At 44.9% G+C, this 25,655-nt stretch overlaps 1 long non-coding RNA gene and 1 pseudogene across 1 annotated transcript in view; both read right to left on the bottom strand.

Annotated features, from left to right (window-relative positions):
- Positions 1-25,655, bottom strand: part of LOC110530673 (uncharacterized) — a 127,865-nt gene that overhangs the window by 37,846 nt on the left and 64,364 nt on the right. The gene's annotated exons all lie outside the window — the stretch shown is intronic.
- LOC149982143 (uncharacterized) lies at positions 18,366-24,534 on the bottom strand (annotated as a pseudogene).

Here is a 25,655-nt window from a genome sequence, read left to right as displayed (position 1 = left end):
TGATTTGCTTTATCTTGGCCAGGTTGCAGTTGTAAATGAGAACTTGTTCTCGACTAGCTTACCTGGTTAAATAAAGGTGAAATATATATTTTTTTATCAAATAACATTTTAAAGCATTTAGCCCTCTCACTACAGGCGTCAGTCATACAAAAGTTATACTTAAATCCAAACTGCTTCTCTAGCATATTTGTAAGAATGTCTCACCCCATGTTCAAGAATGGCGTTTCTCCCCTCATTCAGATTACAACCTCTTGCTTTTGGTTATTTGAAAATGTAATCATCTCCAAAATATCGCTATTTTTAAAACAAGCCACAGAAAGTTGGTTGAAATGTCAGTTTATTCTACCAGAAACAACTGAACAAATTTAACAACAAACGTTGTGGTTTAACTCAAATATACTAATTGATAAAAAATAACATCATTATTTTTTCAATTTTTTAAAATTACTACCAACTAATTGCAGCATTACCGCAAGAATGGAAGAGGCAAGTGGAAAGGGCAAAAGTAAGGAACTTGTCTGTCGGCCCTGCATTAATTAAAGACCAAAATTGTTCTTCTTCGGGATCGGTGTCCTGTCCATGGGACGATGAGCTAATGTGGTTAGCATGAGGTTGTAAGTAACAAGAACATTTCTCTGGACATAGACATATCTGAGATTGTCAGAAAGCTTAAATTCTTGTTAATCTAACTGCACTGTCCAATTTACAGTAGATATTACTGTGAAATAATACCATGCTATTGTTTGAGGAGAGTGCACAGTTTTGAACATGAAAAGTTATTAATAAACAAATTAGGCACATTTGGGCACTCTTGATACAACATTTTTAAGAGAAATGCAATGGTTTATTGGATCAGTCTAAAACTGTGTACATACACTGATGCCAGCTAATGGCCAACATTTAAATTGCACCTGGGCTGAAATAATTAATGATGGTCTTCTCTTGCATTTCAAAAATAATGGCACAAAAAAATAGAAATTAATGGTTTGTTTTTTCTTTGTGTTATCTTTTACCAGATCTATTGTGTTATATTCTCCTACAAACTTCAAAGTGTTTCCTTCAATTGGTACCAAGAATATGCATATCCTTGCTTCAGGGCCTGAGCTACAGGCAGTTAGTTTGGGTATGTCATTTTAGGCAAAAATTGAAAAAAAGGGGAGGATTCTTACGAGGTAAAAGAAAATTGTGCTAAATAAAAAAGTATACGAGTTTCATTTAAGGACCAAAAAATGTAAAGCTGTACCATAAAGATTGAAAAAAAAGTTGGGAATAGATTTTTGATGTACCGATTCCTAGGCACATGAACTGACACGCAAAACGGATTGAAATCTTTGTCAATTTACATTATTATACAAAATTCTTGAAAGCAATAGAATGTTATATACATATGGACGGTAACAAAGCAAATGATGTAATGATTTTGTCTCTTTGCAGCAAATCTGAAGAGCTGGGGGGGTTGTATCCCCCATATACAGTTGAAGTCGGAAGTTTACATACACTTAGGTTGGAGTCATTAAAACTTGTTCTTCAACCACGACAAATGTTTCAGAGGACGCATGACTTAACCTTCGCATCTCCCGAGCCCATTGGGGAGTTGCAACAATGAGACAAGTTCATAACTGAAAAGGGGGAAAAATACAAACAAATGAAATGTTGATAGTAAAAATATTCTGTAACCATACCAAACGTAATGTATACTAATTTGAGAGTCTCAAGATTTATGGTTACTATGTTACGTCTCGGCCAATCTGGGTGACTAAAATAAAGGGACGTGCTGTATCCATTTCAGAGTCCAGTCTGAGCTAGCAATTAAACAATGTTAGAGTGTGTTACTTTATACTTTTTGTTCAGCTGCTGTGCCAGGTTCAGATATATGTAACTCTTTTTCTCTTCACTGAGTGTCATTGTCAGCCCTCCTCCATCATTTTCAATCATGCCAGAAGTGCTTTCCTAGTGACAGATAAAAACTCACTTACTTCACCCACTGCCATTACTTTGATGCTTTAAAGATTTTACACTTCTTTCGATTTTATGTACATTTTAGTCGTTTAGCATACACTCATATACAGAGTGATTTAAGGATAAGTGCCTTGCTCAAGAGCACATCAACAGATGTATCCCACATAAATACTAAAAACTGTGTGGCTTCTCCTTTTTATCCCTTTATCTGGACAAGATGTTTGTGTCTCTGCAGTAACATCTTCATCTTCATACAGGAAGTGTTTATCTTTCCATCTACCAAAGTCCAGTGAGGAATGAGAGAGAGGAGAGACAACTCTTAATGATGTCTCTATGACACAACTGATGATTACCTTACTAACACACACACACAAACACACACACACACACACACACACACACACACACACACACACACACACACACACACACACACACACACACACACACACACACACACACACACACCTCTATGGCACATCTGACAATTACCTTACTAACACACACACACACACACACGCCAGTATTTACAAACAGCATCACAGCTCAGTCAGATCACTAATATTTTAATTTCCCCTCAACGGTGAAGATGAAACTTTCTTGAGGCCAGTGTAAAAAGGAATGGATTCTCAGAATTATGACTTGTTGCAAAATTCCACATTGAGGATATATAGTAACTGTACCTATCTAGTGTGTATGACTCATTTATACTGTGTGTGTGTGTGCGTGCGCGCACGTGTGTGTGTGTGTTAAAACACACACAAATTCTAATGAAGTTCAGCAGCAGGGCTCTCACCCGACATGTCCACATTAATCAGCTCATCAGCTCACACAGACGGAAAGCAAGACCCTCGAAGGTCACGTCACAGCGTCACGTCACACACACACACACCTTTTTATTTATTTATTTTGTATTCTATCTTGCTCATTTCCTGCCCCCCCCCCTCCCATTTTTTCACCTTCTCCTCTCTGCTCTCAAAACATCAATGTCTCAGCAGTGCGGGCAGGGCTTCTCCGTCTGCCCTTCTTCCTATCTGTCTTTTGCTCGTTCTCATAGCAGTCAGTATCAAATATGGGTTGTTACCAACTATTGACTAAGTGTCTCACTGTTTCAACTTTATGCTATTTAAATAAAAATCTTCTAATGATCAAATAAAGCCAAAATGAATGCTAACCATATCATATTCTTTCTGTACTAATGAAATCTCTCCTTCGGGAGTCCACTGTATTTTATCTAACAATAACATGGGATAATCTTAAATCAGTCTCATTAATAATTGAATATATGTTGCATAGTTTTGGATACATTATCTACAGTAATTTACCATCCCTAAGAACTGCTTCATATTTATTTTCAAAATTTAATTTTAATGCTTATAAAATCCACATTTTTCTATCTCAATCTATTTTCCTGCCCTATTGGCTTAAAATGTCCTGTCCAAACCTCAAAGGACCATATCCTCCCCCATTTATTATCGATGATGAATAGGATTTCTGTTAATGTTGTAATACCAAATCAATAGTAGCCAATTCGAAACCTTCATGGTTAGTGTTTACAACAGAATCCTGAACCTCCTCCTCCTCCTCACTTGAGTCTATTCCCTCGCTTTTTAACTTTTCCTACCTCAATTCCACTTTCTCCTCTAAGTCTTGCTGCTCATAGTGAACTGCTTATCTCTCCACCTCTCCTAGCTCGCCTCGCCCCCACCCTACTAAGTTCTGTTTAATGGTATGGCTTATCTCTCCACCTCTCATAGCTCGCCGCACCCCACCCTACTAAGTTCTGTTTAATGGTACGGCTTATCTCTCCACCTCTCCTAGCTCGCCTCGCCCCCACCCTACTAAGTTTTGTTTAATGGTATGGCTTAACTCTCCACCTCTCCTAGCTCGGCTGCTCGCCCCCACCCTACTAAGTTCTGTTTAATGGTATGGCTTATCTCTCCACCTCTCCTAGCTCGCCTCGCCCCCACCCTACTAAGTTCTGTTTAATGGTATGGCTTATCTCTCCACCTCTCATAGCTCGCCTCGCCCCACCCTACTAAGTTCTGTTTAATGGTATGGCTTATCTCTCCACCTCTCATAGCTCGCCTCGCCCCACCCTACTAAGTTCTGTTTAATGGTATGGCTGATCTCTCCACCTCTCCTAGCTCGCCTCGCCCCCACACTACTAAGTTCTGATTAATGGTATGGCTTATCTCTCCACCTCTCCAAGCTCGTCTGCTCGCCCCCACCCTACTAAGTTCTGTTTAATGGTACGGCTTATCTCTCCACCTTTCCTAGCTCGGCTGCTCGCCCCCACCCTACTATGTTCTGTTTAATGGTATGGCTTATCTCTCCACCTCTCCTAGCTCGGCTGCTAGCCCCCACCCTACTAAGTTCTGTTTAATGGTACGGATTATCTCTCCACCTCTCCTAGCTCGCCTCGCCCCCACCCTACTAAGTTCTGTTTAATGGTATGGCTTATCTCTCCACCTCTCCTAGCTCGCCCCCACCCTACTAAGTTCTGTTTAATGGGATGGCTTATCTCTCCACCTCTCCTAGCTCGCCCCCACCCTACTAAGTTCTGTTTAATGGTACGGCTTATCTCTCCACCTCTCCTAGCTCGGCTGCTCGCCCACCCTACTAAGTTCTGTTTAATGGTACGGCTTATCTCTCCACCTCTCCTAGCTCGGCTGCTCCCACCCTACTAAGTTCTGTTTAATGGTTATCTCTCCACCTCTCCTAGCTCGCCCCCACCCTACTAAGTTCTGTTTAATGGTACGGCTTATCTCTCCACCTCTCCTAGCTCGGCTCACCCCCACCCTACTAAGTTCTGTTTAATGGTATGGCTTATCTCTCCACCTCTCATAGCTCGCCTCGCCCCCACCCTACTAAGTTCTGTTTAATGGTACGGCTTATCTCTCCAGCTCTCCTAGCTCGCCTCGCCCCCACCCTACTAAGTTCTGTTTAATGGTATGGCTTATCTCTCCACCTCTCCTAGCTCGCCCCCACCCTACTAAGTTCTGTTTAATGGAATGGCTTATCTCTCCACCTCTCCTAGCTCGCCCCCACCCTACTAAGTTCTGTTTAATGGTACGGCTTATCTCTCCACCTCTCCTAGCTGGGCTGCTCGCCCACCCTACTAAGTTCTGTTTAATGGTACGGCTTATCTCTCCACCTCTCCTAGCTCGGCTGCTCCCACCCTACTAAGTTCTGTTTAATGGTTATCTCTCCACCTCTCCTAGCTCGCCCCCACCCTACTAAGTTCTGTTTAATGGTACGGCTTATCTCTCCACCTCTCCTAGCTCGGCTCACCCCCACCCTACTAAGTTCTGTTTAATGGTATGGCTTATCTCTCCACCTCTCATAGCTCGCCTCGCCCCCACCCTACTAAGTTCTGTTTAATGGTACGGCTTATCTCTCCACCTCTCCTAGCTCGCCTCGCCCCCACCCTACTAAGTTCTGTTTAATGGTATGGCTTATCTCTCCACCTCTCCTAGCTCGCCTCGCCCCCACCCTACTAAGTTCTGTTTAATGGTATGGCTTATCTCTCCACCTCTCATAGCTCGCCTCGCCCGACCCTACTAAGTTCTGTTTAATGGTATGGCTGATCTCTCCACCTCTCCTAGCTCGCCTCGCCCCCACACTACTAAGTTCTGATTAATGGTACGGCTTATCTCTCCACCTCTCATAGCTCGCCTCGCCCCACCCTACTATGTTCTGTTTAATGGTATGGCTTATCTCTCCACCTCTCCTAGCTCGGCTGCTAGCCCCCACCCTACTAAGTTCTGTTTAATGGTACGGCTTATCTCTCCACCTCTCCTAGCTCGCCTCGCCCCCACCCTACTAAGTTCTGTTTAATGGTATGGCTTATCTCTCCACCTCTCCTAGCTCGCCTCGCCCCCACCCTACTAAGTTCTGTTTAATGGTATGGCTTATCTCTCCACCTCTCCTAGCTCGCCCCCACCCTACTAAGTTCTGTTTAATGGTACGGCTTATCTCTCCACCTCTCCTAGCTCGGCTGCTCGCCCACCCTACTAAGTTCTGTTTAATGGTACGGCTTATCTCTCCACCTCTCCTAGCTCGGCTGCTCCCACCCTACTAAGTTCTGTTTAATGGTTATCTCTCCACCTCTCCTAGCTCGCCCCCACCCTACTAAGTTCTGTTTAATGGTACGGCTTATCTCTCCACCTCTCCTAGCTCGGCTCACCCCCACCCTACTAAGTTCTGTTTAATGGTATGGCTTATCTCTCCACCTCTCATAGCTCGCCTCGCCCCCACCCTACTAAGTTCTGTTTAATGGTACGGCTTATCTCTCCAGCTCTCCTAGCTCGCCTCGCCCCCACCCTACTAAGTTCTGTTTAATGGTATGGCTTATCTCTCCACCTCTCCTAGCTCGCCCCCACCCTACTAAGTTCTGTTTAATGGAATGGCTTATCTCTCCACCTCTCCTAGCTCGCCCCCACCCTACTAAGTTCTGTTTAATGGTACGGCTTATCTCTCCACCTCTCCTAGCTGGGCTGCTCGCCCACCCTACTAAGTTCTGTTTAATGGTACGGCTTATCTCTCCACCTCTCCTAGCTCGGCTGCTCCCACCCTACTAAGTTCTGTTTAATGGTTATCTCTCCACCTCTCCTAGCTCGCCCCCACCCTACTAAGTTCTGTTTAATGGTACGGCTTATCTCTCCACCTCTCCTAGCTCGGCTCACCCCCACCCTACTAAGTTCTGTTTAATGGTATGGCTTATCTCTCCACCTCTCATAGCTCGCCTCGCCCCCACCCTACTAAGTTCTGTTTAATGGTACGGCTTATCTCTCCACCTCTCCTAGCTCGCCTCGCCCCCACCCTACTAAGTTCTGTTTAATGGTATGGCTTATCTCTCCACCTCTCCTAGCTCGCCTCGCCCCCACCCTACTAAGTTCTGTTTAATGGTATGGCTTATCTCTCCACCTCTCATAGCTCGCCTCGCCCGACCCTACTAAGTTCTGTTTAATGGTATGGCTGATCTCTCCACCTCTCCTAGCTCGCCTCGCCCCCACACTACTAAGTTCTGATTAATGGTACGGCTTATCTCTCCACCTCTCATAGCTCGCCTCGCCCCACCCTACTATGTTCTGTTTAATGGTATGGCTTATCTCTCCACCTCTCCTAGCTCGGCTGCTAGCCCCCACCCTACTAAGTTCTGTTTAATGGTACGGCTTATCTCTCCACCTCTCCTAGCTCGCCTCGCCCCCACCCTACTAAGTTCTGTTTAATGGTATGGCTTATCTCTCCACCTCTCCTAGCTCGCCTCGCCCCCACCCTACTAAGTTCTGTTTAATGGTATGGCTTATCTCTCCACCTCTCCTAGCTCGCCCCCACCCTACTAAGTTCTGTTTAATGGTACGGCTTATCTCTCCACCTCTCCTAGCTCGGCTGCTCGCCCACCCTACTAAGTTCTGTTTAATGGTACGGCTTATCTCTCCACCTCTCCTAGCTCGGCTGCTCCCACCCTACTAAGTTCTGTTTAATGGTTATCTCTCCACCTCTCCTAGCTCGCCCCCACCCTACTAAGTTCTGTTTAATGGTACGGCTTATCTCTCCACCTCTCCTAGCTCGGCTCACCCCCACCCTACTAAGTTCTGTTTAATGGTATGGCTTATCTCTCCACCTCTCATAGCTCGCCTCGCCCCCACCCTACTAAGTTCTGTTTAATGGTACGGCTTATCTCTCCAGCTCTCCTAGCTCGCCTCGCCCCCACCCTACTAAGTTCTGTTTAATGGTATGGCTTATCTCTCCACCTCTCCTAGCTCGCCCCCACCCTACTAAGTTCTGTTTAATGGGATGGCTTATCTCTCCACCTCTCCTAGCTCGCCCCCACCCTACTAAGTTCTGTTTAATGGTACGGCTTATCTCTCCACCTCTCCTAGCTGGGCTGCTCGCCCACCCTACTAAGTTCTGTTTAATGGTACGGCTTATCTCTCCACCTCTCCTAGCTCGGCTGCTCCCACCCTACTAAGTTCTGTTTAATGGTTATCTCTCCACCTCTCCTAGCTCGCCCCCACCCTACTAAGTTCTGTTTAATGGTACGGCTTATCTCTCCACCTCTCCTAGCTCGGCTCACCCCCACCCTACTAAGTTCTGTTTAATGGTATGGCTTATCTCTCCACCTCTCATAGCTCGCCTCGCCCCCACCCTACTAAGTTCTGTTTAATGGTACGGCTTATCTCTCCACCTCTCCTAGCTCGCCTCGCCCCCACCCTACTAAGTTCTGTTTAATGGTATGGCTTATCTCTCCACCTCTCCTAGCTCGCCTCGCCCCCACCCTACTAAGTTCTGTTTAATGGTATGGCTTATCTCTCCACCTCTCATAGCTCGCCTCGCCCGACCCTACTAAGTTCTGTTTAATGGTATGGCTGATCTCTCCACCTCTCCTAGCTCGCCTCGCCCCCACACTACTAAGTTCTGATTAATGGTACGGCTTATCTCTCCACCTCTCATAGCTCGCCTCGCCCCACCCTACTATGTTCTGTTTAATGGTATGGCTTATCTCTCCACCTCTCCTAGCTCGGCTGCTAGCCCCCACCCTACTAAGTTCTGTTTAATGGTACGGCTTATCTCTCCACCTCTCCTAGCTCGCCTCGCCCCCACCCTACTAAGTTCTGTTTAATGGTATGGCTTATCTCTCCACCTCTCCTAGCTCGCCCCCACCCTACTAAGTTCTGTTTAATGGGATGGCTTATCTCTCCACCTCTCCTAGCTCGCCCCCACCCTACAAAGTTCTGTTTAATGGTACGGCTTATCTCTCCACCTATCCTAGCTCGGCTGCTCGCCCACCCTACTAAGTTCTGTTTAATGGTACGGCTTATCTCTCCACCTCTCCTAGCTCGGCTGCTCCCACCCTACTAAGTTCTGTTTAATGGTTATCTCTCCACCTCTCCTAGCTCGCCCCCACCCTACTAAGTTCTGTTTAATGGTACGGCTTATCTCTCCACCTCTCCTAGCTCGGCTCACCCCCACCCTACTAAGTTCTGTTTAATGGTATGGCTTATCTCTCCACCTCTCATAGCTCGCCTCGCCCCCACCCCACTAAGTTCTGTTTAATGGTACGGCTTATCTCTCCACCTCTCCTAGCTCGCCTCGCCCCCACCCAACTAAGTTCTGTTTAATGGTATGGCTTATCTCTCCACCTCTCCTAGCTCGCCTCGCCCCCACCCTACTAAGTTCTGTTTAATGGTATGGCTTATCTCTCCACATCTCATAGCTCGCCTCGCCCCACCCTACTAAGTTCTGTTTAATGGTATGGCTGATCTCTCCACCTCTCCTAGCTCGCCTCGCCCCCACACTACTAAGTTCTGATTAATGGTATGGCTTATCTCTCCACCTCTCCTAGCTCGGCTGCTCGCCCCCACCCTACTAAGTTCTGTTTAATGGTACGGCTTATCTCTCCACCTCTCCTAGCTCGGCTGCTCGCCCCCACCCTACTAAGTTCTGTTTAATGGTATGGCTTATCTCTCCACCTCTCCTAGCTCGGCTGCTAGCCCCCACCCTACTAAGTTCTGTTTAATGGTACGGATTATATCTCCACCTCTCCTAGCTCGCCTCGCCCCCACCCTACTAAGTTCTGTTTAATGGTATGGCTTATCTCTCCACCTCTCCTAGCTCGCCCCCACCCTACTAAGTTCTGTTTAATGGTACGGCTTATCTCTCCACCTCTCCTAGCTCGGCTGCTCCCACCCTACTAAGTTCTGTTTAATGGTTATCTCTCCACCTCTCCTAGCTCGCCCCCACCCTACTAAGTTCTGTTTAATGGTACGGCTTATCTCTCCACCTCTCCTAGCTCGGCTCACCCCCACCCTACTAAGTTCTGTTTAATGGTATGGCTTATCTCTCCACCTCTCATAGCTCGCCTCGCCCCCACCCCACTAAGTTCTGTTTAATGGTACGGCTTATCTCTCCACCTCTCCTAGCTCGCCTCGCCCCCACCCAACTAAGTTCTGTTTAATGGTATGGCTTATCTCTCCACCTCTCCTAGCTCGCCTCGCCCCCACCCTACTAAGTTCTGTTTAATGGTATGGCTTATCTCTCCACATCTCATAGCTCGCCTCGCCCCACCCTACTAAGTTCTGTTTAATGGTATGGCTGATCTCTCCACCTCTCCTAGCTCGCCTCGCCCCCACACTACTAAGTTCTGATTAATGGTATGGCTTATCTCTCCACCTCTCCTAGCTCGGCTGCTCGCCCCCACCCTACTAAGTTCTGTTTAATGGTACGGCTTATCTCTCCACCTCTCCTAGCTCGGCTGCTCGCCCCCACCCTACTAAGTTCTGTTTAATGGTATGGCTTATCTCTCCACCTCTCCTAGCTCGGCTGCTAGCCCCCACCCTACTAAGTTCTGTTTAATGGTACGGATTATATCTCCACCTCTCCTAGCTCGCCTCGCCCCCACCCTACTAAGTTCTGTTTAATGGTATGGCTTATCTCTCCACCTCTCCTAGCTCGCCCCCACCCTACTAAGTTCTGTTTAATGGGATGGCTTATCTCTCCACCTCTCCTAGCTCGCCCCCACCCTACTAAGTTCTGTTTAATGGTACGGCTTATCTCTCCACCTCTCCTAGCTCGGCTGCGCGCCCACCCTACTAAGTTCTGTTTAATGGTACGGCTTATCTCTCCACCTCTCCTAGCTCGGCTGCTCCCACCCTACTAAGTTCTGTTTAATGGTTATCTCTCCACCTCTCCTAGCTCGCCCCCACCCTACTAAGTTCTGTTTAATGGTATGGCTTATCTCTCCACCTCTCCTAGCTCGGCTCACCCCCACCCTACTAAGTTCTGTTTAATGGTATGGCTTATCTCTCCACCTCTCATAGCTCGCCTCGCCCCCACCCTACTAAGTTCTGTTTAATGGTACGGCTTATCTCTCCACCTCTCCTAGCTCGCCTCGCCCCCACCCTACTAAGTTCTGTTTAATGGTATGGCTTATCTCTCCACCTCTCCTAGCTCGCCTCGCCCCACCCTACTAAGTTCTGTTTAATGGTATGGCTTATCTCTCCACCTCTCATAGCTCGCCTCGCCCCACCCTACTAAGTTCTGTTTAATGGTATGGCTGATCTCTCCACCTCTCCTAGCTCGCCTCGCCCCCACACTACTAAGTTCTGATTAATGGTATGGCTTATCTCTCCACCTCTCCTAGCTCGGCTGCTCGCCCCCACCCTACTAAGTTCTGTTTAATGGTACGGCTTATCTCTCCACCTCTCCTAGCTCGGCTGCTCGCCCCCACCCTACTAAGTTCTGTTTAATGGTATGGCTTATCTCTCCACCTCTCCTAGCTCGGCTGCTAGCCCCCACCCTACTAAGTTCTGTTTAATGGTACGGATTATATCTCCACCTCTCCTAGCTCGCCTCGCCCCCACCCTACTAAGTTCTGTTTAATGGTATGGCTTATCTCTCCACCTCTCCTAGCTCGCCCCCACCCTACTAAGTTCTGTTTAATGGGATGGCTTATCTCTCCACCTCTCCTAGCTCGCCCCCACCCTACTAAGTTCTGTTTAATGGTACGGCTTATCTCTCCACCTCTCCTAGCTCGGCTGCTCGCCCACCCTACTAAGTTCTGTTTAATGGTACGGCTTATCTCTCCACCTCTCCTAGCTCGGCTGCTCCCACCCTACTAAGTTCTGTTTAATGGTTATCTCTCCACCTCTCCTAGCTCGCCCCCACCCTACTAAGTTCTGTTTAATGGTACGGCTTATCTCTCCACCTCTCCTAGCTCGGCTCACCCCCACCCTACTAAGTTCTGTTTAATGGTATGGCTTATCTCTCCACCTCTCATAGCTCGCCTCGCCCCCACCCTACTAAGTTCTGTTTAATGGTACGGCTTATCTCTCCACCTCTCCTAGCTCGCCTCGCCCCCACCCTACTAAGTTCTGTTTAATGGTATGGCTTATCTCTCCACCTCTCCTAGCTCGCCTCGCCCCCACCCTACTAATTTCTGTTTAATGGTATGGCTTATCTCTCCACCTCTCCTAGCTCGGCTGCTCGCCCACCCTACTAAGTTCTGTTTAATGGTACGGCTTATCTCTCCACCTCTCCTAGCTCGCCCCCACCCTACTAAGTTCTGTTTAATGGGACGGCTTATCTCTCCACCTCTCATAGCTCCCCTCGCCCCACCCTACTAAGTTCTGTTTAATGGTATGGCTTATCTCTCCATCTCTCCTAGCTCGGCTGCTCGGCCCCACCCTACTAAGTTCTGTTTAATGGTATGGCTTATCTCTCCACCTCTCCTAGCTCGGCTGCCCCCACCCTACTAAGTTCTGTTTAATGGTACGGCTTATCTCTCCACCTCTCCTAGCTCGCCTCGCCCCACCCTACTAAGTTCTGTTTAATGGTATGGCTTATCTCTCCACCTCTCCTAGCTCGGCTGCTCGCCCCCACCCTACTAAGTTCTGTTTAATGGTACGGCTTATCTCTCTACCTCTCCTAGCTCGGCTGCCCCCACCCTACTAAGTTCTGTTTAATGGTACGGCTTATCTCTCCACCTCTCCTAGCTCGCCTCGCCCCACCCTACTAAGTTCTGTTTAATGGTATGGCTTATCTCTCCACCTCTCCTAGGTCGCCTCGCCCCCACACTACTAAGTTCTGTTTAATGGTACGGCTTATCTCTCCACCTCTCCTAGCTCGGCTGCTCGGCCCCACCCTACTAATTTCTGTTTAATGGGATGGCTTATCTCGGGACGCATTCCACTGAGGAAAGCAATTTTTAATTGTTGACTATATAGGGCCTTGAGTCCCTCCACTGCCGGGGATTATTTTTACCCACTATTCTCCCGGAGCGTCATATATATACTATATACAATAATACTACTACCGGTCATAAGATAAAACAAAGTTTCAAATAACATGATCAGATCACAGTTACTACTCTAGAAACCTCCACAAAGAGAAATTATTGTATCCTTATGGCCATCGGAAGAGAGACTCAAGAAAGCTGCCCTTAGTCCAAGGAAAGCTGCCCTTAGTCCTTAGTCCTATGCCATTTCTTTCTTCTCATTGGTTCAAATTACAACTATGTCAAAGAACTATAACCTCGTTCATAATTATCAATTACTCTATTTACCTTAAAATTAGTATCACAAATTACCTTAAATTCCTTATCCCAATGGCCCTCCCACGAGGGAAAGCCATGATAGAGGTCAAGAGTCATACCACCCTTTTACCGTCGTGTTCCCTACTATATTAGATAAATTGAAGAACCCTTTATCTAACGAATTCACGTGTTTAATTAAAACTACGAAAACAAAACTTCTAACATTCCATATGTGAGTGTACCCCTTTAAGATATGTGTCTCTAGGAAACAAGAAATCTCCTCAAACCCAAAGGCTAAAAACAAACATAACATTACATTTCCAAAGAAAGATGTTCCTGTAAAATAAAAATTAACTCAACCTGCAATCCCCTTTACCGACCTGACATGGTTCCACGTAGTGGAAACAGATTATAATGTTTAGAATATATTGACTTCCTGTTCAAATTCACTGGTGTTACCTAAACAATCAAACCAAAAATCAATAACCGGGAACTATCACAAAACTTTTACGATTCAACTATTCAGACCTCCCTCTCTTACAGCCAAATATAGCCCAGCGCGCACCACCAACCAGTGATGCCCACCTAGCAATTTTGTTGCTAGTTTTAGCATCTTTTCAGACTACCCTGACAAATTTAGCTACTTTTAAAAATGTATTTGGAACTATTAGCAACTTTTGAAAAGTGACTCAAAGCTATAATGCACGCATTTTCCCTCTAAATGACACAAAAAAATTTATCTGTCACACCCTCAGTCACAACCTCATTGCCTGGCTGCAAAAGTGCCTTCTGAGTGACGTCAGCAGCAGGCGCTCAGCCCGTGCCCAGGCAGCAGCAACTTCAGCGAATTGCAAATAATTGTTGGCTGACTGCAGCAGCAGTAATACGGGTTTGACAAGCCAATCCCAATGAATATAGTTGGTCACAAATGTTTGATCTTGAACAGAACTTACAACATCAATCAACATCTCTCCAACATCGCTCCTAAATTGTACTGCCAGAAGTACAGAAAAGAGTGGGAGTCTGTACCTGAACAACTTTCAAATCAATTTGAGTAACGCTATTGTATATTCTACGCAATGACGCAGTTTTACGTTATCAAGCAATCATATCACAACGTCATTTAGCAACAAATCAACCTGCCTCCAGCAGCTTACCCTGAAAATTAGTTGACAACACTGCAACCAACCCTCTTGTTCCTGCCTCTATGCAAAAATATACCCCCTACTCAAACTGAGTTCTGCTTTAATTCTATCGTAAGAGTAAAACCAAACTTTCCAACTTTCTCTACCCCAAAATGTAAAAGTACCATGTACTTCGCTAAATGTATATGTATATGTCAGTCAATCCATAACAAATTAAAACATTCGATGGGCACAACTATCGTAATTATCTCTCCGTTATTATTTAGAATTCATTAGATTTAGGTAACTGTCTCCTCTATGATACAGTAATTTAAATACGACTCAATTCTCAATACATTATTCCAGCAGATAATTTAGGCAACAGACACCGTCTAGCATCCAAATTTGCTTCGCTATTATTTTGAATGAATTAGTCTCTCAATTTAACCAGAACAATCTATGAAAAAGTTACATTTATCCCTTCTTTCAATTTGACCCAAACAAGCTATTAAAACGTTCAGTTTCTATCTTAACAACACCCTAACAACCGTATCTCTCGCGACAAAACATAAATACTTTCAGAATGAAATTTAGTCTATCGGTGCCTAGGCTGAGATACAAACCCGAGTCGTAGGCATGAGTTCCACCCCTCGACCACCATCACTATTGGAATGACGGAGCCTCCTCGCAAACAACCCTACTATTATAATTGTCTGTAGTCGCAAACTCCGGCACCGAGACAATTCCCAGAAAATAGCCCTAATTTAAAGGTCCAAGCTTTTCCCCAGTGAGGATTCTCCTTACTCTCTCTCTCATTGTCTCTGTATTTACATCCCACTGTAAAACCACCGCTGCCCCTGTCCTGGGGTCCCGTCTCCTTTTACAGCCGCCCAATCCTTTGCTTCTACCTATCTGACCTTTTTCTGTCTCATCTCCATATCTATTATGTATCTACTTTATCATTAGTTCAAATTTTTCTACATCTAGACTTCTCTCAAATTTGTACTTCTTTCTCCATTTTGGGCTAAAATAGGCGTTGTTCTTATCTTTTCCTGCATATATTTCTCAGATCCCATTAATTCCGGGACCTCCTTTGAGGATTTAATGGCCATTGTTAGTTAACTTCGTAGTTACTATGTTTATTCTCCCTATCTAGGTGTATGTGCTTCTATGATCTATGTGTGTGCTTTTTTACTATAGTTTTGTCCTATGGTATATTCTCACAATCTACGTATTTACCTCCTTTCCGTTAGTTTCCCTAAGTTCACAAATAGTTTACATTCATTTGTAATGGCCCCCTATATCTCGTCTCTTTACCGACCCACTAATATACTCTTGATCAGGTTCCTGCTTAGATCTCAATATTAGTTTGTTTACATTGGTAGTGCAGACACCTCCTGTTATTTCGGACTAGTCACTGAGGACTTTCCATTCCTAGGTGGCTTCTAAATCCAATTCCTGTCTTCCAATTGCATAGAATACTAACTATATCAGGGTTCTTTCCACAAAATTCTAAAGACAGGTCACCAGATCAGAATGCCCCATCGATTCTAAAAATCAACGTCTAAACCACACAAGGGTCATTCTCCAAATGTAGCCCAAACGTCAATTCCCCAAATCCGCAAATAAAGTTTTACTGACCTAGTTTGTATGCTGGGAAAAGCAATGTTCGTGAGATTCCGTCACCGTCTCTGTCGACCTTAGATATATACCGGCCTGTTATTGAACCCCAATTTCAGGGGACAGGTCTTTAATTTACGGGTCAACGACCCGCCTGTGCACGGTTTTCGGCGTGTTATCTTCGGACGACAGGGACAGATTTTGGAAATCCGCTCGAAGGACCAAATTGGTAAATCATTTTGTAATCAATGTTCATAATTTAAATGTATCTTTATCTGTCTGCTACCCAGAAGTTGTAAAGTTCTGTTCTTAAATGAAACAGACAGAATCCCCAGCTCACAATTGATCAGATCCAAGTTTATTTGCGAGAGCTCCCCTGTACATTCACAAAGACGTTCCTTTTATACCATTCTAACCTACGCACATACATACACACTAAGATTTGGATTCTCTCTTCTTCTCCTGAAGTCTCCCCAGAGTTTATTACCACTCAGCTGACAGTTCCAGTCCTCCCCAGATACGGGAAACCTGGAGGGGCTCTCCCTGTCCTATCTTATCTCTCCAGAGTTATAGCTGGGTCGGTTCAAACATAGGTTAAGGATCCTCTTTGTTTTCATTAGGCACACACATGCATTCCTTTCTTCCCCCCTCCAACCTAGTTGGAGCTGTGTTTATTATTTTTAATTACTCATTGTTCATGCTACATAACCTCTAATCCCTAATTGTTAAGTTTCCGGGTAGAATTATATAATCAATTATCTTAAACCTTCATAAAATCTTTTAACAAGAACCCCCCTATCCATGTCGACGGGACAGTAGTGGAGAAGTTGGAAAGTTTTAAGTTCATCGGCGTACACATCACAGACAAACTGTCCCGACGAAATGGTCCATCCACACAGACAGTGTGGTGAAGAAGGCACAACAGCGAAGACATATGGCTTGTCACCCAAAACCCTCACAAACTTTTATAGATGCACAATTGAGAGCATTGTATTGGGCTGTATGACCGCCTGGTACTGCAACTGCACTGCCCACAACTGCAGGGCTCTCCAGAGGGTGGTGCGGTCTGCACAACGCATCAAGTACCTGCCCTCCAGGACACCTACAGCACCGTCACAGGATGGCCAAAAAGATCATCGAGGACAACAACCACCCAAGCCACTGCCTGTTCACCCCACTACCATCCAGAAGGTGAGGTCAGTACAGGGGCATCAAAGCTGGGGCCGAGAGACTGAAAAACAGCTTCTATATCAAGGCCATCAGACTGTTAAACAGCCACTTTAATACTGTTTACATATCTTGCATTACACATCTCATATGTACATACTGTATTCTAAACTATCTATTGCATCTTGCCTATGCTGCTCTGTCATTGCTCATCCATATAATTATATTCATATCTTCTTATTCCATTCCTTTATTTAGATTTGTGTGTATTAGGTAGTTGTTGTGGAATTGTTAGATTACATGTTAGATGTTGCTGCTCTTTCAGAACTAGAAGCACAAGCTTCTCTACACTCGCAATAACATCTGCTAACCCTATGTATGTGACCAATAACATTTGATTTAACTTGACACACACATACACACATAAATACAAATCCATAAATGTGTTTCATTTGTTCAGCATATACACTCAGATACACTCTTCATCGTTATCCTAAACCTACAGTGTGCAACAGTACTTCCGTCCTCCTGTCAAGCTTCCCTCTTAATTAGTCTTGATTGGCAATTAAGTGTTAAATTAAAGGTTTAGAGAGGAGGGAGTGCCTGCTGGAACCATATGGCAAATGAATCAGGTCCTAATTAACAGCCTACCGTTGAAGATGTGAATACTACTGTGTGTGTGTGTGTGTGTGTGTGTGTGTGTGTGTGTGTGTGTGTGTGTGTATGTGTGTGTGTGTGTGTGTGTGTGTGTGTGTGTGTGTGTGTGTGTGTGTGTGTGTGTGTGTGTGTGTGTGTGTGTGTGTGTGTGTGTGTGTGTGTGTGTGTGTGTGTGTGTGTGTGTGAGAGAGAGAGTTTGTTTGTGTGTCTTTGGGTGCTTTCCTTTAAGATCTGGCCTGTTACAGTACGTAAACACATGACATTTACAGGAAAACATGTCAAGCTCAAAATTGAACAACTTCAATGACTGAAAATCTGCATTGACCAGCTTCAGAATCATCCCAGTAAGCTTTTTACTCTCAGTTTACAGGAGCATATTGAAGCCATCAAGAGTCCTGAGATGAGACAAACTCAGACTGTTCACAGATTCTTATTGTATTTTCCCTTGAACTTAGCAGAAAGCTATTTGAGAGCAGGCTCTCTGTTTTTCCACTTCGCACAGTTTAGCCATTCAAATCATTCAATGAAAAGTACAAGCAGGGTGCAGAAATTTAACAAACATTGACAGAGGCAATTACATAATCAGATATCAACAAAATATCAACTTGGCGTAAATAGGAAGAAATGGGATACCACTGTGTACTAAATCATTAATAACACTGGAAGGCAGAAGGACATCTGAGAAAACAGCTAATGCAATGTACAAAACAATGCTAATAGAAAAAATATAATGATTGTGTAAATTGTTGATGTTTTCCACATGATACACACATAATTCCTACAGTGACTACAGCTCATCTCTAAATCCCTCTGTGATATGGTCTGGTCGCGCTGAGCTCAACTCTCTCCCAGGGCAGAGTACAGGCTACTTCACTAGATCTTCTCTGCAGCATGAATCTGGCCTGGACCCCAGGAGACATGACCATACTGGAATAATACACATAGACATCATGCTCAGGTACATCCTCCAAATCTGATCGTATTTCCTTAGAAAAAGACACTGCTCATTGCCAGGTATTATAGTTGAGCATTTGTTTGTTATGGGAAGAGTAGAACCCAACCCAGGAGTTATCCAACTTTATGTTCCGGTCAGTGAATAACGTTTTCACACACTGGAGACCGCAGGCCTTTCAGTCCAATAATAATTGCTGGAGTTAGACCTGTAGGTGCTTACTGTAGATCAACAGGAATCTCTCGTCTCTTGTCGACAACAGTAGGGCGTCTAAAGAACCTTGTAAAGAAGTATGGTACCTTCTTGTGGAGCCTGACCTGGAGACCAGTGTTGAGGGGTAGTGAGGTGTCCCAGCTCCCAGATTCTCTGCCAGCCGAGTCACTGACTAGCTTGCTTTCACTGTCATTGTTCTCATAAAGAACCACCGTCACACCCTGGTCCAAAAGCCTCTTGGGGATCCCACTCCAGGCTTTCTTGGCTTTTCCTTCTGCGCGGTTTTCACTTCAAGCTTAATTGATTTATAGGTGTCATCCTCCATGCCACTCTGGGTTTCAACTGCACCAAGCCTTCATGGTCTACATGACGCTCTGGAGCGTGCAAAGTACAATACAATTTCTATAAGAAGTGACAGACCATTAGAGCACTCTCCCGCCAGTTGTGTTCAAGATCATTCAGTATGTTGTTGTTGAACTCGACATTAAATCTACATGGGATTTCAGATTGGTAAATGGTTGAGAGACTTTGGATCTGGGGTTGGGGTGATGCAGTAGGTGTTCTGTTGGTCGTATGCGGTACCTATGTTCTGAATGTATGAGGTTGCTGTGTGATGAAGACATGATCAACTACTATGGACTGATCTAACCTTTCTGGAATAACATGGAGAATGATCCTGTCTCTGTTTCTCTAATCTCTCTCCGCACCTGTTCTTGAGTTATGGTATAGTTGAGAAACATAACTAGGAAGTGCTCTAACATTAGGCCTAATAGGAAGTGCTCTAACATTAGGCCTCCTAGGAAGTGCTCTAACATTAGGCCTGCTAGGAAGTGCTCTAACATTAGGCCTACTAGGAAGTGCTCTAACATTAGGCCTGCTAGGATGTGCTCTAACATTAGGCCTACTAGGAAGTGCTACAACATTAGGCCTACTAGGAAGTGCTCTAACATTAGGCATACTAGGAAGTGCTCTAACATTAGGCCTACTAGGAAGTGCTCTAACATTAAGGCTACTAGGAAGTGCTCTAACGTTAGGCCTACTAGGAAATGCTCTAACATTAGGGTCTACTAGGAAGTGCTCTAACATTAGGCCTACTAGGAAGTGCTCTAACATTAGTTCTACTAGGAAGTGCTCTAACACTAGGCCTACTAGGAAGTGCTCTAACATTAGGCCTACTAGGAAGTGCTCTAACATTAGGTTCTACTAGGCAGTGCTCTAACATTAGGCATACTAGGAAGTGCTCTAACATTAGGTTCTACTAGGCAGTGCTCTAACATATGCACTACTAGGAAGTGCTCTAACATTAGGCCTGCTAGGAAGTGTTCTAACATTAGGCCTACTAGGAAGTGCTCTAACATTAGGCCTACTAGGAAGTGTTCTAACATTAGGCCTACTAGGAAGTGCTCTAACATTAGGCCTACTAGGAAGTGCTCTAACATTAGGTCTACTAGGAAGGGCTCTAACATTAGGCCTACAAAGAAATGCTCTAACATTAGGTTCTACTAGGAATTGCTCTAACATTAGGCCAACTAGGAAGTGCTCTAACATTAGGCCTACGAGGAAGTGTCCTAACATATGCCCTACTAGGAAGTGCTCTAACAATAGGTTCTACTAAGAAGTGCTCTAACATTAGGCCTACTAGGAAGTGCTCTAACATTAGGCCTACTAGAAAGTGCTCTAACAATAGATTCTACTAAGAAGTGCTCTAACGTTAGGCATAGTTGGAAGTGCTCTAACATTAGGCCTACTAGGAAGTGCTCTAACACCAGGCCTACTAGGAAGTGCTCTAACATTAGGTCTACTAGGAAGTGCTCTAACACCAGGCCTACTAGGAAGTGCTCTGGCATTAGGCCTACTAGGATGAGCTCTAACATTAGGCCTACTAGGAAGTGATCTAACATTAGGCGTGCTAGGAAGTGCTCTAACATTAGGCCTACTGGGAAGTGCTCTGGCATTAGGCCTACTAGGAAGTGCTCTGGCATTAGGCCAACTAGAAAGAGCTCTATCATTAGGCCTACTAGGAAGTGCTCTAACATTAGGCGTGCTAGGAAGTGCTCTAACATTAGGCCTACTAGGAAGTGCTTTGGCATTAGGCCTACTAGGAAGAGCTCTAACATTAGGCCTACTAGGAAGTGCTCTAACATTAGGCGTGCTAGGAAGTGCTCTAACATTAGGCCTACTAGGAAGTGCTCTGGCATTAGGCCTACTAGGAAGTGCTCTGGCATTAGGCCAACTAGAAAGAGCTCTATCATTAGGCTTGCAAGGAAGTGCTCTGGAATTAGTCCTACTTGGAAGTGCTCTGGCATTAGGCCTGCTAGGCAGTGCTCTAACACTTGGCCTACTAGGAAATGCTCTAACATTAGGCCTACTAGGAAGTGCTCTAACATTAGGTTCTACTAGGAAGTGCTCTAACATTAGGCCTACTAGGAAATGATCTAACATTAGGCCTACTAGGAAGTGCTCTGACATTAGGGCTACTATATCGTGCTCTAACATTAGGCCTACTAGGAAGTGCTCTGGCATTAGGTGTATTGATCCAAGGTGACGTAGCAGTGCAGACGTTGTTTGTCCTTCTCCCTTTGTAAAATTTGCCTTCCGGCAACCTGCCTAAAATGTTATATGGATCAGCTGTTTTAGACCATACAGCCAGAACCTCCATCAGAAGCTAGCCATCAAAAGCTATCCAGCAAATTAGCTACTTAGTCATTGTTAGCCACTTTTATCGGTCTTTGCCTTTAGCACAGACACCAGCCGCTATTAGCCTGGATAATACTTGCCAGTCTGCCAGTCTGCGCAGCATGTTATCAACCCTGACCATACCGGACTCCACTACAACACCTGATTCCTTCCGTAAGCCCTGGACCATTACTCCTGATCATCGCAGCTTGCTATCTGCTACCGAGTGGCCCAGCCCCGAAGCTAGCCTTGAGCCAGGCCAATCTCCCGGCCTACTCAGTGGACCCTATGTTCACCCGGCTACACAGTTGGTGCCTCCAGGACTCTTCACTAACATGACTAGAATCCACTACACCACTGGATTCTTGCCGTAAGCCCTGGACCTTTTCATCGAATCATCGCTGCTAGCTAGCTGCTACCGAGTGGCTATAGTGGCTAACGCCTTTGTCCCGAAGCCAACACTAGTTAACCTCGAGCCAGGCGCATCTCCAGGCTACAAACAAATTTACTCCAGCTAATACCTCTTTTGCCAACTGGCCTAGACCCTTTGTCGACACGAAGCCCCGCCGTTCCATCATGACTGGTCTGCCGACGTAATTCCATCCGTTGCACCCTCAACCGGCTTCCCTGTTTCATCTATTGCTGTTCACTGGACCCTATGATCACTTCGCTATATAGCTGATACCTGCTGGATTGTTCATTAATCACGGTACTCCATTTTGTTTATTTTGTTTTTCTGTCGGCCCCAGCCTCGAACTCAGGCCCTGTGTGTAGTTAACTGACCCTCTTTGCCCATTGATCGCCATTTTACCTGTTGTTGTTGTCTTACCCGTTGTTGTCTTAGCTAGCTCTCCCAATCAACACCAGTGATTGCTTTATACCTCGCTTTATGTCTCTCTCTAATGTCAATATGCCTTGTATACTGTTATTCAGGATAGTTATCACTGTTGTAGTTTACTGCGGAGCCCCTAGTCCCACTCAACATGCCTCAGATACCTCTTTTGTCCCACCTCCAACACATGCGGTGACCTCACCCAGCATAACTAGTGCATCCAGAGATGCAACCTCTCTTATCGTCACTCAATGCCAAGGTTTACCTTCACTGTACCCGCACCCTACCATACCCCTGTCTGTACATTATGCCCTGAATCTATCCTACCACGCCGAGAAATCGCCTCCTGCCCCAATGTACTAGACGGCCAGTTTTGATAGCCTTTAGCCGTACCCTCAACCTACTCCTCCTCTGTTCCTCGAGTGATGTAGAGGTTAACCCAGGCCCTGGGCGTCCCTAGGTGCTTTCATTTGTTGACTTCTGTAACCGTAAAAGCCTTGGTTTCATGCATGTTAACATCAGAAGCCTCCTCCCTAAGTTTGTTTTACTCACTGCTTTAGCACACTCCGCCAACCCTGATGTCCTTGCCGTGTCTGAATCCTGGCTTAGGAAGGCCACCAAAAATTTTGAGATTTCCATCTCCAACTACAACATTTTCCATCAAGATAAAACTGCCAAAAGGGGAGGAGTTGCAATCTACTGCAGAGATAGCTTGCAAAGTTCTGTCATACTTTCCAGGTCTTTGGCCAAACAGTACGAGCTTCTAATTGTAAAAATGAATCTCTCCGGAAATAAGTCTCTCACTGTTGCCACCTGTTATAGACCCACCTCAGCTCCCAGCTGTGCCCTGGACACCATATGTGAATTGATTGCCCCCTATCTAACTTCAGAATTCGTTCTGTTAGGTGACCTAAACTGTGATATGCTTAACACCCCAGAAGTCCTACAATCTAAGGTAGATCGTGCAATCTCACACAAATGATCAACAAACCCACCAGGTACAACCCTAAATCCGTAAACATGGGCACCCTCATAGATATTATCCTGACCAACTTGCCCTCCAAATACACCTCTGCTCTTTTTAATCAGGATCTCAGCGATCACTGCCTCATTGCCTGCATCCGCTACGGGTCTGCTGATGAGCAAACGAGTACCCCTCATTACAGTCAAATGCTCCTTAAAACACTTTTGCGAGCAGGCATTTCTAATCGAGCTGGCTCGGATATCCTGGAAAGATATTGACCACATCCCGTCAGTAGAGGGTGCCAGGTCGTTCTTTAAAAGTAATTCCTCACCATCTTAGATAAGCATGCCCCTTTCAAGAATTGTAGAACTAAGAACAGATATAGCCCTTGGTTCACTCCAGACCTGACTGCCCCCAACCAGCACAAAGACATCCTGTGACGGACTGCGCTAGCATCGAATAGTCCCCGCAATATGCAACTTTTCAGGGAAGTCAGGAAACAATACATGCAGTCAGTCAGCAAAGCAAAGGCTAGCTTTTTCAAACAGAAATGTACATCCTGTAGCTCTAACTCCAAAAAGTTTTGGGACATTGTAAAGTCCTTGGAGAACAAGAGCACCTCCTCCCAGCTGCCCACTGCACTGAGGCTAGGAAACACTGTCACCACCGATAAATCCACGATAGTCGAGAATTTCAATAAGCATTTCTCTATTTCCTCCTGGCTACTCCAACCCCGGCCAACCACTCTGCACACCCAGAAACTACTCGCCCAAGCCTCCCCAGCTTCTCCTTCACCCAAATCAAGATCACAGATGTTCTGAAAGAGCTGCAAAACCTGGACCCGTACAAATCAGCTGGGCTAGACAATCTGGACCCTCTCTTTCTAAAAGTATCCGCCGCCATTGTTGCAACCCCTATTACCAGTCTGTTCAACCACTCTTTCGTATTGTCCGAGATCTCTAAAGATTGGAAATCTGCCGCGGTCATCCCTCTCTTCAAAGGGGGTGACACTAGACCCAAACTGTTACAGACATATATCCATTCTGCCTTGCCTATCTAAAGTGCCCAATGTTCCCTTGAGCAAGGCACTTAAACCCTTTTGTGCTCCAGGGGTGCTATAATATTATTGCTGACCCTGTAATACAACACTTTTCACTGCACCTTTCTGGTGCATGTGACAATAAAACATATTTTTATTTTATGTGTGGGTGTGTCTGCACGATACTTTATTACCCTCTGCTTTATAAATAGCTGTCATGATCCAAGGATGTAAAGATCCAAGATGGATAGTACTGACTTCTCTGAATCTGCATTGACCAGCTCCAGAATCATCCCGGTAAGCTTTTCACTCTGTTTCCAGGAGCATATTGAAGGCACCAAGAGTGAATCCTGAGACTTTTTTGTTATTTTTTAGCACGTTTTTCCTCGTAGCTTACTGAGAATAGACCTTTTTCTACTTCACACATATTAGCAATTCAAATCTGTCATTAAAGCGAACAAGCAGGGTACAGACATGTTAATAAACAAACATTGACAGAGACAATTATTACCCCTAGTCCAAGCCTGGGAGGGGGTTCTACTAAGCTAATATATGGAATTGATCAAGGATCATTTAGGTATTTGAATAACAACTTCATACATGGAAAACCAGATACTCCAAAAATACATACAAATATAATTTGTTTTAAAGTGTCTTTCCTATTTCTGAGCGATATAAGAAATATCAAAATATTGTTATTTTGTTTTCCCATATTTACTGTATGTTTTGGTGAGAAAAGTGATTTTTAGGATGTCTTATGGTCTGACAAACACCGCTCTAGTTCTGACTGTGCAAATGCCATATACCTTAGGCCTAAATAGTCTCATTGATGCTATATGAGTGATAAAGGATGGTCACATTTCATCTGCACTGTTAAACCTACCCTTTGGAATGACTTCCATAGCAACAGTGAATCTATTTAGTTCTTAAGAGACCTCATAACAACAAAAGATCTCTCCTTCTCACGAAAGCACATTGGTAATAGTCAGTGACAAATATCATAACCAAGCCCAGCCCTGCTAAGTTAGACCAAACGGTAGCTGTAGATAGATACATTCTGCAGTGGGAGGTGCTTCCCAGCCTATTGTATTTTTCTGATAGTGGTTATGACTTTGAGAAATTCAACATATACAGTTGAAGTCGGAAGTTTACATACACTTAGGTTGGAGTTGTCGTGTCTTTGGCTATGCCGGATTAAGTGATATGACATGCTATTCCATAAAATCCTTTCTCTGTAATAATATTACCTGACTGAGCTAATCATGTAAATGTAATTAACTAGAAAGTCGGGGCACCACAAAATAATATTTATAGAGCAGTTATCTTCCGAATAAACTCTTAAAGACCTAGTAATATTTTACATCAATAGCAGTCAATATTAATCGTCACCTTATTTCACTCATCTGAAAGTTGT

The sequence above is a fragment of the Oncorhynchus mykiss genome, chromosome 8 (assembly GCF_057628025.1).
Source record: "Oncorhynchus mykiss isolate SJ-2025 chromosome 8, ASM5762802v1, whole genome shotgun sequence".
NCBI lineage: Eukaryota > Metazoa > Chordata > Actinopteri > Salmoniformes > Salmonidae > Oncorhynchus > Oncorhynchus mykiss.
This window is presented reverse-complemented; position numbering and strand designations above follow the sequence as displayed.